The sequence below is a fragment of the Peromyscus eremicus genome, chromosome 5 (assembly GCF_949786415.1).
Source record: "Peromyscus eremicus chromosome 5, PerEre_H2_v1, whole genome shotgun sequence".
NCBI lineage: Eukaryota > Metazoa > Chordata > Mammalia > Rodentia > Cricetidae > Peromyscus > Peromyscus eremicus.
The window spans coordinates 74,029,237-74,040,875 of record NC_081420.1 but is presented as its reverse complement, the minus strand read 5'-3'; the positions used below and the strand labels follow the sequence as shown (position 1 = coordinate 74,040,875).

The following is an 11,639-nucleotide window of genomic DNA, read 5'->3' as shown; positions in this document are numbered from 1 at the left end:
CCACTGCTCTTGCCACTTGCTAGAAAAGAAAGAGTCATAGGAAGATTGAGAAACATCAGGTGGCATCAGGAGCCAATACCTAGATCAGGTACTTTCTTTCAGCTCTTAAATGACTTCATTCCCCTTTTTAGAGAATACCTACCATCCCAATTCACCATTCTAGGTTCTGTGGATGTATTGTAAAAACCCAAGCTCTGGGCTGGGGCCAACAAAATGCTTGCCTACCATGATTAAGGCATCAAAATGATGATGATGATGATGATGATGATGATGATGATGATGACAAAAATAGAGGAGTTTAACATTAGAATTTCAGATCTTGGGGAATGGAGAGAGTTACTAGTTTGGAATGCACACTGTTTTTAAAGGACTCAAGTTCAGCTCTCCTCACCCATGTTCAGCTTACAACCACCTATCTAGTTCTGGGGGATTCAAGGCACTCTTCTAGACCCTGTGAGCAGCAGCACTCAGATGTTCACACTCCTAAACTCATAATCGTTATGTTCTTCTTTTTTAAAAGAATCTCAGCTCTTGCTCTAATCAAAGATAAAATAACCTCAGCAAAAAGTTGACTGACTCACTCCTGGACCTGGTCATTGCCTGACACATCCCACTATAGGAAGCACAGTTTAGACTCGTTTACAACCTGATACTCCAAGCTTCCATGAAAAGGCCCTAGATAAAGCACTTTACAGCTTCCTCTGGCAGGAGCTCTCTCTTGACACAGTAATCCAGTCACCACTTCTTAGAGGTCATTTGACTGACTCACTAACCTAGCTCATAAACCCTGCCTTTATCCTTCCCGATTACCTAAAATGCTCTTTTTTTTTTTTTTTTAACACTCTCCTCCACACACATTCACCTGACTCCTATGAAATACAGCCTGGATCCATGTCCAACTGCTTTCAAGAAACTCTGGGTCCATACTCACATTGAGTGTCCTACTTTCTTCTTATCACCTTTCTTTTAACCTCCTGTTTAAGCCATATGAAAATGCTTTTAATAAAATTTCCAGCTCTGCTTCATAAAAACAAAAAAACTTTCTTGGTAAGAGAGATATATGCCAGGCATGTAAATTATTCTTAATATGCAGTTTTAACGCTGCAGTCTGCATTTATGTCTACAGAATCAGACTGATGCCTCCCTGCTGAGACTAAGCTGAGAATGGGTAGACGTGATACAGTGATAATCCATGCTTGGAGGGGAAACAGTTCTAGAAGCAAAGGCAAAAGAACCACCAGCGTTTTCACCAACCTAGTCAAACACCAAACATTAAACCAATACAGAACATGCAAAAATAATCTGTTAGACTGTTTATCCTTTAAACACCTCAAAAAAAACCTTCTTAAACTGCTTCATTTTCTCCAAATCCTTTAAATAACTTACTCATGGAAAACTTACACAAGGATGGGGAGACAAGGCAAAGAAACAGACCAGAATCAGAACCACAAAACTATTTCCCACCTCCTAGACTACTGAAAAGCTCATATAAATATGGGTTGTGTACTTTCCTAGTGTGTAAAAGGCCCTGGGTTCAACCTCCAAAGACATACCATCATGTATCACTTAACAGGGATATACTCCAAAATATTTTAGACTATTCCATAGTGTGAATATCATAAGGCATACTCACACAAACTAAGAAGGCTATGATGTCACGGGGCAATATAATCTCCACGGGACCACCATTGCATATCAATCCATCACTGGCTGAAACACAGTTTAAGTACATGTCTGTGTGAATTCTCCATTCTTGTTCTTTAATAGGGAACACAATACACTTCTCATTTTCAATCAGATTGTGTCCCACTGAATGCCTGCAAAAATTCAATTTTTTAGCTTTCTTCTGAATTTCATTCTCCATTTGGTGACATGCTTTGTTTGTTTGTTTGTTTGTTTTAACACATATAACCCAAGGCCACATGAGCACCAGGGGCCCTAAAAAACCCTCCAGAACCAGATGTGGTGGCACATGCCTGTATGTAATCCCAGTATTTGAAGCTGAGACAATATAGACAGTCTAGGCTATACAATGAGTTTCAAGCCAGCTTTAGTTACAGTGTGAGATCCATCTTAAAAAATAAAATCATGGGCTCCAAATATTTCCAAACTATTAAGTTAGGTGTGATAGCATATGCCTGGGGCATATCTATAACCACAGCACTGAGGAAGGTGAAAAGGAGCATTTTGAGTTCTAAGCCAGCCTTGGTCACATAGCATGGCCCTCAAAAAAAGAAAGAAAGAAAATGAAAAAGAAAGAAGCCACAAAGATATTTAATTGCTAAAAAAAGTGTCATCCCTAATCATAATATGAACATTTTATATTACATCTGTTAACACTTCTATATCAAATTTCCATTTACAGCACTATTTAAATATACATGATGAATTAACAATATACAAAAGTAGATCACAGCCAGGTGTTGGTGACGCACACCTTTAATGCCATCACTTAGGAGGTAGAGGTAGGTGGATCTCTGAGTTCAAGGCCAGCCTGGTCTACGAGTGAGTTCCAGAATAGCCATGGCTACACAGAGAAACCCTGTCTTGAACAAACAAACAAAAAATGTTAAAAACCACTGAATTAGTAAAGTATAATTCAATAAAGCTTTCATATATTAAGTGGATTATGCAAGTCTTACCAACCATGTTTGCACCATTTACTAGGGTTAGGTGGGGAAAGAGTCGATTAGTACATCACATAGCAGATAGTTCTGAAAGGTGTCTCCCTTGTCCTCCCATGTTCTAGTTGGTGGTTGAGAACACTTGCTCTCAAGGTTTCAGTTCTCAGAACCCACACAGCAATTTACAACAGCCATAGCTCCAGTTTCAGGGAATCTACCATCCTCTTCTGGCCTCTGTGGGTACCAGGAATACACACAGTACACATGCATACATGCAGGCAAAATATTCATGCACATAACATATAAATAAATCTTTAAAAACAAAACTTCCTGTTAGAGCTCCTAGTATGCCTGTAATTCCAGCATCAGAGGCTAATAAGGATGGTAAGTTTGACTGTAGCCTGGGCTACATAATGAGGCTCTCCCTCACAAAAAATCAAAGGAGGAAGGTGCTCCTTACAGAAATGGTTTATCATTTGCTGCTCTTCCAGGACCTGAGTTCAGTTCCCAGTGCCCAGGCCAGGCAGCTCACAACCACCTAAAACTTCAGCTCCAGGGGATCTGATGCCCCCACAGGAACCTACACAAACATGCACAAACCACCCCCAACACACACATCTACACATCACTAAAAGTGATAAAAATATAGAATGGAAACAGACAAGCTCAGCAGCTACTGGCTGCTTTTTAATAGCTGTGAGTTCAATTCCCAGAACCCAACCATCTGTAAACTCAGTTCCAGGGGATCCAACACCTTCTGGCCTCTGCATGCACATAGTACACAGACATATTGAGGCAAAACACTCATACACATAAAATAAATCTTTTTTAAAATTAAAAATAATAGTGCTAGGTGTAGTGGCACACTCCTTTAAGCCCAACACCTGAGAGATGGAGGCAGGCAGTTCTCCATGAGTTCCAGGACAGCCAGAGCTACAGAGTGAGCCCGTCTTGGAAAACAAACAAACAAAACAAAAACCAGAAAATAAATAAATACTAATAATAATATTAATGACTCTTGAAACTTTTCAAAAAAAATAAAGAAAGAATAAAAGCAATCTAACATAGCAAGTTATAAAAAGAAATCTGACGAGCTAAGGATGTAGTTCTGTAGTAGAGTACTTCTCTACCAAGCCCGAAGTCCTTGGTGCCATCCTCAGTCATGCATATGCACTCGCGAGCATACACACACATTTTCCTACCAGAGGGACACTAAGCAGCTTAACCATTACAGAACGATTAATAACAATAGTAACAACCTTATCAACTATATTTCAGAAACTGTTACTATGTGTGTGTGTGTATATGTATATATGTGTATATACACACATATATAATATTTCTTAATTATATATATTATCTCTTAATTCCTCATATAAGTGTTACGTGGATACTATTACTCTTTCCATTTTAAAGGATAAAAATTCTGGCTGGCCAGTCTGTCTGCAATCTCGGCACTTGGAAAGAATTTTAGACCATCCTTAGTTACAGTGTGAGTTTGAAGACAGCCTGGGCTCCATGAGACCAGGTCGTGAAACACCATCAGAAATAATTATTCTGAGCCCCACACTCTCCATACTTGAGTTCTTTCTCACTTTTCCTTAAAAAAGAAAGAAAGAAAGAAAGAAAGAAAGAAAGAAAGAAAGAAAGAAAGAAAGAATCTACATGTGCTATGCAAAAAAAATTAGTAATACTAATAAGTAAAAATAACAGACAGGCTTGGCTGGGCATTTATTCTCAGTGGTAAAGCACTGGTCTGGCATAGGCAAGGCCTGTTGAACTCAATCCAAGACTGTTTAATAAATAAAGAGACTAGCATTTACACAGAATCAGGAGACAGAATTTGGACCTACATCTAACTGGCTTCCACAAAGCCCTCCCTTGTTCCCAGCCCTCTCCACTTATGGAACTATAAATGGTGGTGCACACCTGAAATCTTAGCTCTTGGGAGCAGAGGGAGGAGGACTGCCAGGAGTTCGAGGTCAGACTGGTCACACAGTGAATTCCAGACAGGGCTCTAGAGTAAAACCCATCTTTTCACTCAGAACGAGACAGAGGATCCCTCTCTCTGTAGGCCAACAGGAAGAATCTCAGTCTGGCCAAGAAAGGGTCTATGAAATGTCAAAGTAAGAAAAACAGATCTTGGGCTGGTGAGATGGGTCAGGGATAAAGTTGCTTTCTCCAAGCCCAACAACCTGAGTTCAATGCCTAGATTGCCACACGGTGGAAAGAAGTGACTCAAGTTGTCCCCTTACTTCTACAAAGGTAGTCTGACACTTATGCACACACATGTAATGCACATAAATAATTGCAATTGTTTAAAAAAAAAGAAAAAGAAAAGGTGGGGTTGGGGATTTAGCTCAGTGGTAGAGGCAAGCGTAAGGTCCTGGGTTCGGTTCTCAGCTGGGGGGAGGGAGAGAAAAGGAAAAGTATTAGTCTCAGAAATGAGCTAAGTGGGGACTGTATAAGTAATACTCAACAGGCTGCCAGTCCCACTGCTGGCTGCTCCCACATTTTCTCCACTTCACAGCATAAAAATAATACAAAAGCAGTATTTACAAGTACACACCAAATGTATTGTTCAAAGAAGAGGTGGTGTTTTCTGCTCTTCTCTGCAATCTTATTTTCTATCCACACATTCATCTTTAAAAAGACAAAAACTGTACTAGGCGGGCATGGTGGAACGTGTCTTTATCCAAAGACTCAGTGGGAAGAGGCAGGCAGATCTCTGAGTTTGATGCGAGTCTGGTCTGCGTAGTGAGTTTCAGGACAGTCAGGGTTACACAGAGAAACCCTGTCTCAAAAAAACAAGCATCAATCTCAGTAGTGGTAAAACTGCCCTAAAACTTTAAGACTCATAATATTCTAATACCCCAATTAAAAGCTAAATATAAGGTAGTGACATCAGATGTATCTAATGCTTATATTCTTTCTTTGAGTTAAGGTCATATGTAGCTCAGGCCCTTGAACTTAGATCTGGTCTCCCCAGTGCTGGGATTACAGACAGGCTTGCCCAGCAGTGTGAGGAATCCAACCCAGGTCTTCATGAACACTAGGCAAATATGCTACCATCCACATCTCCAGCCTGGTTGTTTCAAACTCTTAGATACGTAACACAAGACCTATGCTAACTTCTGCAATTTAACATGATATGTTACTAAGATTTAAATCTATGAAGATCACTCCGACCAGGTCATTTGACTAATAAAAATGAATTCAAGCCCAGGTACACATCCTTTAATCCCAGAACTAGGCAGGCTGAGGTAGGTAGATCCTTAAGAGTTCCAGGCCATCAGGTCTACATGGTGAGAGCTTGCCTGGGAAAAAAAAAGAAAAAGAAAAAGAAAGGAGGAAGGAAGGAGGGAAGGGAAAAAACAAAACTCAAAAAACAATCAGCCAGCCAGGCGGTGGTGGCGCACGCCTTTAATCCCAGCACTCCAGAGGCAGAGGCAGGTGGATCTCTGTGAGTTTCAGGCCAGCCTAGGCTAAGAGAGTGAGTTCCAGGACAGGCTCCAAACAGAGAGCTCTTACACAGAGAGACTCTGTCTCGAAAAACCAAACCAAACCAAACACCACTCAGCCATACACACCTCAAACAGCAGTCACCGGCTATCACCTAATTCCCTTTCTTTTTCTGACACTGGTGACTGAACAGGCCTAGTGGGTGTACCACTGAATCAATTCCCAGCTTCCAACATTCCAAATTTCTGCTTTTATCTTTCCTTGCTTTTGTCCAGTACTAGGGATTGAACCCAGGGCCTTAGGCATGCTAAACAACCACTTTAGCAATGAGCTCTATCCTGGCCCATTTTTACTATTTATTTAATAGGATTTTTCAAGACAGGGTTTCTCTGTGTAGCCCTGGCTGTCCTGGAACTTGCTCTATAGACCAGGCTGGCCTCAAATTTACAGAGATCCACCTGCCTCTGCCTCCAGAGTGCTGGGATTAAAGGCTCTTGCCAACATCACCTGGATTTTTATTTTAAACAGAGTCTGTTAAATTCAAACTGACCTTGAACTTATTCTGTACCCTGGCAGGTCCTGAACTTGTCCTCCTACTTCACTCCCAGAGGCTGGAAGGAATCAAAGGCCTGAGCCCCACCCCCACCCCCAGGCCTGGCATTTTCCTCATTTTTACCTTACCAGTTTTAAGTCTTTCTGATACTAAGCTCCAGGGACTGATCCTGTGGTGGGCTTACTGTAGCAGGTAGTTAGTGTATGTAAAGAAAATGTTCCTTTTAATCAACACCAAACATTTTCTGGCACATCTAAAGAAATAGCAGACAAGGTAGAAAAGTACAAGTTTCTTGTAAATAAAGTAATGTTCTCCAAAGAACACATATCTGAGCCAGCAACACTAGTAATCCCTGTGCTTTTGGAAAGGGGCTGATGCAGGAAACACCCAAGAAGAAAGTCCAGCCCGAGCTACAAAGTACATGTGGCCAGCCTGGGTTAACTAAGCACACGCCTCCTCCCAGAATTCCCATCTCTAAGTCAAACACTCAACAGCAGCAAAGAGCAGGTCAGAAAATGGTGCCATTGCCTGCAGTTTTCTCCATTTCCTCCTAGGCTTCCTCTGGGTATCCTTAACCTATTTGTAACTTTTCAAGTACTATTTAATTCTCCGAAAAATACCAAGTGTCAGAGTAAGGTGTGCTACCATTTTTTGCAAAGAATATATACACAACTTCTTAAAGACACAAAAATATATCTTTGGAAACATGTGAGAAAGTTAAAGTTGTTTGCTCCAGGGGAAACAGGGTTTCAATTCTATGCCCTACTGAACCTTTCCAATTTTGAATCTAAGTATTATTCTTATTAAATGGACCAACAGTTAAAGACTAATAAAACTCTCTCTACCCATCTTTCTCCACTTTTCATAAAGGCAGAGCTCTCCTTTTTCACTATCCCAGTTGCCAGGTCCATAGCTCGTACTCGAAAACCATCCTCAAATCAATGAACCAAATGAATGACTCCTTAACTTCCACGCTGACTTTCATACTTGTATAACACTTGAACTGAGTCAACTCAAGACATCCAATCCAACTTTATCCTATATAAACTCATGTTTCCTCACCTTTTCCCCATCCCTGTACATGGTACCATCATCCTCCAGTTGAGTTCTAAAACCCAAGAGACCCTTTCTCTACCAACTTTACTCTTATCCAAACTATAACATGTTCAACAAGTGTCTTCAACATAGCTGGAAACCTTGTTACTTGTCTTTTAATGTTCCAAGGCCACAACTCTGACCCCGGGTGGGGGTGTCTTTTGACATCTACTCTCCAATCTATAGAATGTAAATCAGATGATTACTCCTTGGCTTTCAAATTCCAAAACCTACAATGTTTTAAAAACCAAACCCTGGCCCCTGGCTTCGGCTCAACCTCTCTTACAGGGTCTACCTTCCCCGAGCTGCTTCCAGTGGGCTGGACTCTAGTTCCACTCTACCTTGGGGCTTTTCCATTTGTATTTCTTCCAGAAAGTTTCTTCAGAACTTCCAAAGACCTGTTCTTTCTGGCTTTTTCAAGTATGTCAAAGGTCACCTGTGACAAGCCTTTGCTAACCACAGAATCTGAAACAACTCCCAATCACTACAATTCCTTATTTCCTTCAGAGCACCATTCTATTTATCTACTATGTCTCTCCATCTCGGGCAGAACTGAAGCCTGAAAGAATGCAGAATTCAGAGCCATATCCCTAACTCCTGCACTACTGCTTAGCACAGGAACCAGATCCTCCTAAGGGAAAACTAACTTTAAAAAGGTTCGTACAGTTGAGGCTCAATTACTGAGGATGAAAGATTAAAAGATATAGATAAGCAATCTTACACATTAACATATTGATAAAATACAGAAAAACTAAAGAAAGCAGGGCCTGGTGGCACGCATCTGTAATCCCAGCACCTGCTGAGGTAGGATCCCCAGAATGTGAGGTAAGCTGAGCTACACAGTGAGTTCCAGACCAGTCAGGGCTATACAACAAGACCCTCAAAAGAGAACTGGGTGTGATGCTACATGCTTTTAATCTCAGCACTGTGGAGGCAGAGGCAGGTGAGGCCACTCTGGTCTACATAGTGAGTCCCATACAGCCAGAGCTGCATTATAGAGAGACCCTGAATCAAAAAAACAAAATAAACAAGCAAACAAAAAACAACTCCTTCCCTCAAAACAGCAAACAGTCCCACAACTCATAAATAGCATGGGGGAGAGAGGAAAGTAAAAAAAACAAACAAAACTGTGCACTACTGTTAAATTCATCTGTGACTCTTTGGGAAGGGACTTCCACATACTGAATATGGACAAAAAAAAAAAAAAAAAGCCAAAGTTTAGCTAATTAGATCACTTTTATGGCTGGGCGTTAGTGGCACACGCCTTTAATCCCAGCACATCTATGGGAGTTCAAGGCCAACCTGGTCCACATACAGAGCGAGATACAGGCCAGGCACCAAAACTAAACAGAGAAATCCTGTCTCGAAAAAAAAAAAAAAAACAAAAAATCACTTTTATATCATGGAATGATACATGAGATGAAAAAAAGAATAAAGTAATCTCCCATATTGTGTGTGAATGTGGGTTTGAGGTAAGTTCTAGGGCAAGGATCTTTTCCATTGAAGTAGGTAAAATACACACACACTTTTTTTTCTTTTTTTCTTTTTTTCTTTTTTTTTTTTTTGCAGAAGGCAGTGCTGGAGTTGAACCCAGGGCTTCTTGCCTGTGAGGCAAGTGTGGAAGCACCGAGCTACTGCTCCAACTTAGTAGTTTACATCTTATCTTCAAATTGAAACTTGGAGGGTACTGCCATCCAGCCAGTAATAGTAACCAAGGAGGACGGGGGGTAACATAATAACAATAGAAATTCAAAGATGTTCTACTTGCATGCACGTAATGGTAGGAAAGGGTCTAGACTCTAGTATGTAAACAAGTGCTGCAGTGAGTCTAAGCCCATAAGTGTTGAGGCAGGAGGTGTAGCATGCACGTACAATACTCCTCCCCAAAGCTATCAATCTTCACTGTCTGCGGAAACAAAAGTGAAATACTCGTGGCTAGGATGTATGAGATTGATGCCACCCTCTTCAACAGAGACTTTGGTCTCCGCGCGCGCACGTAAATAAGCCTGAGAGCACACTCTCACCTTCCCTCCTTAGGAGGAAAATGAGGCCGAGGGAGGGGCGGCCGGCAGCAGATCGGGGAGGCCCGGGATCCGGTCCAGGGGTTGCCTGGCTTAAGGGTCAGCAGTCTGGGGAGCCGAGGTCACTCACAGGACACCATCTTGCCGGGCCTCCAGCTCCCAGCCCGCTCCCCTCCGCCAGGTCGCCCCTAACTCCGTTCCTCCGCCCCATCCCCGCCACCCATTCGCCGGGAAGGGAAGTTTCCCTGCGCCCGCAGCCCGGCTCCCCAGCTTCTAGCGGGGTTACCTTCTGCGGAAGCAAGGAGAGGACGGGGGCCCGGGGAGGGAGGCAACCCGCAGGCGTGAAGGACGAAGCCCCCGGCTCTGAGGGTGGGCGGCGGCGGCTGTCAGCTCGCGTTCCCCGGCTCACAGCGCTGCCATTACTGTGCGCCGAGGCCGCCTCCCCGGCCGGCCACCGCCACCACCCGGGAGCCACGGGGGTGCCCGGAGCAAGGCGCTGCCACTCACCTGCTGCCGAGGGAGCCGTACAGACAAGGCCGCTGCCGCGGGTCGGGATAGAGCCAGGGGAGGAGGACGGGCAGGTGGCGGGCTCGGGGAGCCAGTCGTCCTCCAGGGCTCCGGGCTTTGCCCGACACACGCCCTCCGCTCTGCTCTCTCAGCCTCTTGCACTCACACACCCGCAGGATGCAATGGTCCAGTCCAGGTTACGGCAAGCGCAGGGAGCCACGCTTCGAGAATCGCGAAGCCCTTCTAATCAATTGTCAAAGTAATTCATCGCCCAGCACACTTGTCAATGAGGCAATCGCAGTTCCCTGAGCTCAAGGGTTGCAGTGCCCACCAAATTTGGGGAATGTTGATATCCAAATCACAATGGGGGCGCGGGGGGGAGGGGCGTTCTCTTTGTTTTATTTGTATGTGATTTTTGTATGTGATTTTGTGTTTTTGAGACTGGGTCTGGCTAAGTGACTCTTGCAGGCCCAGCGCTCCTTTTACAGCCTGAGCTGGCATTGAACTTGCAATCTTCCTGTCTCAGCCTCCCCATTAAGCCACCACTCCCAGCTCTTGTTTTTCCCTTCAAACAAAGTCAAAGACCCAAATATCTCTTTTCAACAGTGATGGCTCAACACCTCCTTTGAAATACAGTGTCGGGGGTGGGGGAGGGGGAGAAGAGGGTGAACCTCACCTTTGTTATTAATTGCCTTTCCCATAGCGAAGATGTCAGTGGCTGGGGATGTGGAAGAGTTATCTCCATTTCTAGCCTTGAACAAACTTTTTCTTTCCAACCTCTTCCAATCTGTGCCACTCCTTTAAAGTTCATTTAAAATCCTATCCTTGCCAGGCGTGGTAGCACACGCCTTTAATTCCAGCACTCAGGAGGCAGATCTCTGAGTTTGAGGCCAGCCTGGTCTACAGAGTGAGATCCAGGACAGGCACCAAAACTACATGAAGAAACCTTGTCTCAAAACAAACAAACAAACTTGGGAGCCAGGTATTGGGGTAAATTCTGAAAGATCAGAGAAACAGAACAAGCCACAGCCACCTCACCTCGCCAACTTCTCAGCCGATCCTGTTTCCTCAAACTGGAAGGCTCTGAGTCCTCACCCAGAATGGATGTCAGCTGAACAGCTGCTAAAAAGCCTCTAGTTCCTGGCCCTCATGCCTTATATACCTTTCTGCTCCCTGCCATCCCTTCCTGGGATTAAAGGCTTGTGTGTGTGTGTGTGTGTGTGTGTGTGTGTGTGTGTGTGTGTGTGTGTGTGTGTGTGTGTTTTGAGACAGGGACAGGGTTTCTGGATAGCCTTGGCTGTACTGAAACTCACTCTGTAGACCAGGCTGGCCTTGAACTCAGATATCAGCCTACTTCTACATCTTGAGTGCTGGGAT

At 43.5% G+C, this 11,639-nt stretch overlaps 1 protein-coding gene across 3 annotated transcripts in view; it reads right to left on the bottom strand.

Annotated features, from left to right (window-relative positions):
- The window catches only part of Cul2 (cullin 2), a 41,096-nt gene extending 30,688 nt beyond the window's left edge, over positions 1 to 10,408 (bottom strand). The window contains exon 1 of one of the 3 annotated variants that reach the window (XM_059263718.1): positions 10,263 to 10,408. The gene's annotated coding sequence lies outside the window, so the exon portion shown is untranslated. Of the gene's footprint in view, positions 1 to 1,633; positions 1,742 to 10,041; positions 10,197 to 10,262 lie in introns of those variants that run through there. The other 2 variants (XM_059263717.1, XM_059263719.1) reach the window with 2 other exon arrangements.
- Positions 10,409 to 11,639: the final 1,231 nt, after the last annotated feature.